The 3,564-nt window shown below is 45.9% G+C and overlaps 1 long non-coding RNA gene across 2 annotated transcripts in view; it reads left to right on the forward strand.

Annotated features, from left to right (window-relative positions):
* LOC110263346 overlaps nt 1,547–3,564 on the forward strand; it is a 12,666-nt gene continuing 10,648 nt past the window's right edge. The window contains exon 1 of one of the 2 annotated variants that reach the window (XR_002348814.1): nt 1,547–1,622. This is a non-coding gene — a long non-coding RNA (uncharacterized LOC110263346). The remainder of the gene's footprint in view (nt 1,623–3,564) is intronic. The other variant, XR_002348815.1, reaches the window with a different exon arrangement.

A 3,564-nucleotide genomic window follows, 5' to 3' on the forward strand; every position in this document is an offset into this window, starting at 1 on the left:
GCTCGACTTACCCTACGTCGCGAGACATGCTTATGATAATTATGTGCGCATACTTTAATAGGTGCGATCATACCAGCACTAATGCACCGGATCCTATCAGAACTCCGCAGTTAAGCGTGCTTGGGCGAGAGTAGTACTAGGATGGGTGACCTCCTGGGATGTCCTCGTGTTGCACCTCTTTATTTTTTATTTTTTATTTTTTTACGTCATGCTTACCCTCGTTCTTTAAACGACGCTATCTTGAATCTTTTAGCTAAAGCGAGTCTGAATGACCTGATTTTCGGCAAGCTCGCACGGGTCCCGCAGGGATTCGCAGCTCGACTTACCCTACGTCGCGAGACATGCTTATGATAATTATGTGCGCATACTTTAATAAGTGCGATCAAACCAGCACTAATGCACCGGATCCCATCAGAACTCCGCAGTTAAGCGTGCTGGGGCGAGTGTAGTACTAGGATGGGTGACCTCCTGGGAAGTCCTCGTGTTGCACCTTTTTTTTTTACGTCTTGGTTACCCTCGTTCTTTAAACGACGCTATCTTGAATAGTTTAGCTAAAGCGAGCCTTAATGACCTGATTTTCGGTAAGCTCGCCCGGGTCCCGTAGGGATTCGCAGCTCGACTTACCCTACGTCACGAGACATGCTTATGATAACTATGTGCGCAAACTTTAATAGGTGCGATCATTCCACCACTAATGCACCTGATCCTATCAGAATTCCGTAGTTAAGTGTGCTTGGGCGAGAGTAGTACTAGGATGCGTGACTTCCTGGGAAGTCCTCGTGTTGCACCTCTTTCTTCTTTTTTTTTCTTTTTTTTTTTTACGTCGTGCTTACCCTCATTCTTTATACGACGCTATCTTGAATAGTTTAGCTAAAGCGAGCCTCCATTACCTGATTTTCGGCAAGCTCGAACTGGCCCCGCAGGGATTCACAGCTCGACTTACCCTACGTCGCGAGACATGCTTATGATAATTATGTGCGCATACTTTAACAGGTGCGATCATACCAACACTAATGCACCGGATCCTATCAGAACTCCGCAGTTAAGCGTGCTTGGATGAGAGTAGTACTAGGATGGGTGACCTCCTGGGAAGTCATCGTGTTGCACTTACTTATTTTTTTTATTATTTTTTTACGTCGTGGTTACCCTTGTTCTTTAAACGACGCTATCTTGAATAGTTTAGCTAAAGCTAGCCTCAATGACCTGATTTTCGGCAAGCTCGCACGGGCCCCGCAGGGATTCGTAGCTTGACTTACCCTACGTCGCGAGAGATGCTTATGATAATTATGTGCGCATACTTTAATAGGTGCGATCATACCAGCACTAATGCACCGGATCCCATCAGAACTCCGCAGTTAAGCGTGCTTGGGCGAGAGTAGTACTAGGATGGCTGACCTCCTGGGAAGTCCTCGTGTTGCCCCTTTTTTTTGTTTTTTTTTTTAATTTTTTTACGTCGTGCTTACCTTCGCTCTTTAAACGACGCTATCTTGAATAGTTTAGCTTAAGCGAGCCTCAATGACCTGATTTTCGGCAAGCTCGCACAGGCCCGCAGGGATTCGCAGCTCGACTTACCCTACGTCGCGAGACATGGTTATGATAATTATGTGCGCAAACTTTAATAGGTGCGATCATACCAGCACTAATGCACCGGATCCCATCAAAACTCCGCAGTTAAGCATGCTTGGGCGAGAGTAGTACTAGGATGGGTGACTTCCTGGGAAGTCCTCGTGTTGTACTTCTTTCTTTTCTTTTTTTTTTATTTTTTTTTACGTCGTGCTTACCCTCGTTCTTTAAACGACGCTATCTTGAATAGTTTAGCTAAAGCGAGCCTCAATTACCTGATTTTCGGCAAGCTCGCACGGGCCCCGCAGGGATTCGCAGCTCGACTTACCCTACGTCATGAGACATGCTTATGATAATTATGTGGGCGTACTTTAATAGGTGCGATCATACCACCACTAGGGGGATGTCCTCGTATTGCACCTTTTTTTTACGTCGTGCTTACCCTCGTTCTTTAAACGACGCTATCTTGAATAGTTTAGCTAAAGCGACCCTCAATGACCTGATTTTCGGCAAGCTCGCACGACCCCCACAGGGATTCGCAGCTCGACTTACCCTACGTCGCGAGACATGCTTATGATAATTATGTGTGCAAACTTTAATAGGTGCGATCATACCAGCACTAATGTACCGGATCCTATCAGAACTTCGTAGTTAAGCGTGCTTGGGCGAGAGTAGTACTTGGATGGGTGATTTCCTGAGAAGTCTTCGTGTTGCACCGTTTTTTTTTTTTTACGTCGTGCTTACCCTTGTTCTTTTAATGACGCTATCTTGAATAGTTTAGCTAAAGCAAGCCTCAATGACCTGATTTTCAGCAAGCTCGCACGGGCCCCGCAAGGACTCGTAGCTCGACTTACCCTACGTCGCGAGACATGCTTATGATAATTATGTGCGCAAACTTTAATAGGTGCGATCATACCAGCACTAATGCACCGGATCCCATCAGAAATACGCAGTTAAGCGTGCTTGGGCGAGAGTAGTACTAGGATGGGTGACTTCCTGGGAAGTCCTCGTGTTGCACCTCTTTCTTCTTCTTCTTCTTCTTCTTTTTTTTTTTTTTACGTCGTGCTTACCCTCATTCTTTAAACGACGCTATCTTGAATAGTTTAGCTAAAGCGAGCCTCAACGAGCTGATTTTCAGCAAGCTTGCATGGGCCCCGCAGGGTTTCGCAGCTCGACTTACCCTACGTCGCGAGACATGCTCATGATAATTAAGTGTGCGTACTTTAACAGCTGCGATCATACCAGCACTAATGCTCCGGATCCCATCAGAACTCCACAGTTAAGCGTGCTTGGGCGAGAGTAGTTCTAGGATGGGTGACTTCCTGGGAAGTCCTCGTGTTGCACCTCTTTTTTTTTATTTTTTTTTTACGTCGTGCTTACCCTCGTTCTTTAAACAACGCTATCTTGAAAAGTTTAGCTAAAGCGAGCCTCAATGACCTGATTTTTGGCAAGCTCGCACGGGCCCCTCAGGGATTCGCAGCTCGACTTACCCTACGTCGCGAGACATGCTTATGATAATTATGTGTGCAAACTTTAATAGGTGCGATCATACCAGCACTAATGCACCGGATCCCATTAGAAATCCGCAGTTAAGCGTGCTTGGGCGAGAGTAGTACTAGGATGGGTGACTTCCTGGGAAGTCCTCGTGTTGTACCTCTTTCTTCTTCTTCTTCTTCTTCTTCTTCTTTTTTTTTTTTTTTACGTCGTGTTTACCCTCGTTCTTTAAACGACGCTATCTTGAATAGTTTAGCTAAAGCGAGCCTCAATGACCTGATTTTCGGAAAGCTCACACGGGCACCGCAGGGATTCGCAGCTCGACTTACCATACGTCGTGAGACATGCTTATGATAATTATGTGCGCAAACTTTAATAGGTGCGATCATACCAGCACTAATGCACCGGATCCCATCAGAACTCCGCAGTTAATCTTGCTTGGGCGAGAGTTGTACTAGGATGGGTGACCCCCTGGGAAGTCCTCGTGTTGCACCTCTTTTTTTTTTT

Source organism: Arachis ipaensis, chromosome B06 (assembly GCF_000816755.2).
Source record: "Arachis ipaensis cultivar K30076 chromosome B06, Araip1.1, whole genome shotgun sequence".
Taxonomy (NCBI): domain Eukaryota; kingdom Viridiplantae; phylum Streptophyta; class Magnoliopsida; order Fabales; family Fabaceae; genus Arachis; species Arachis ipaensis.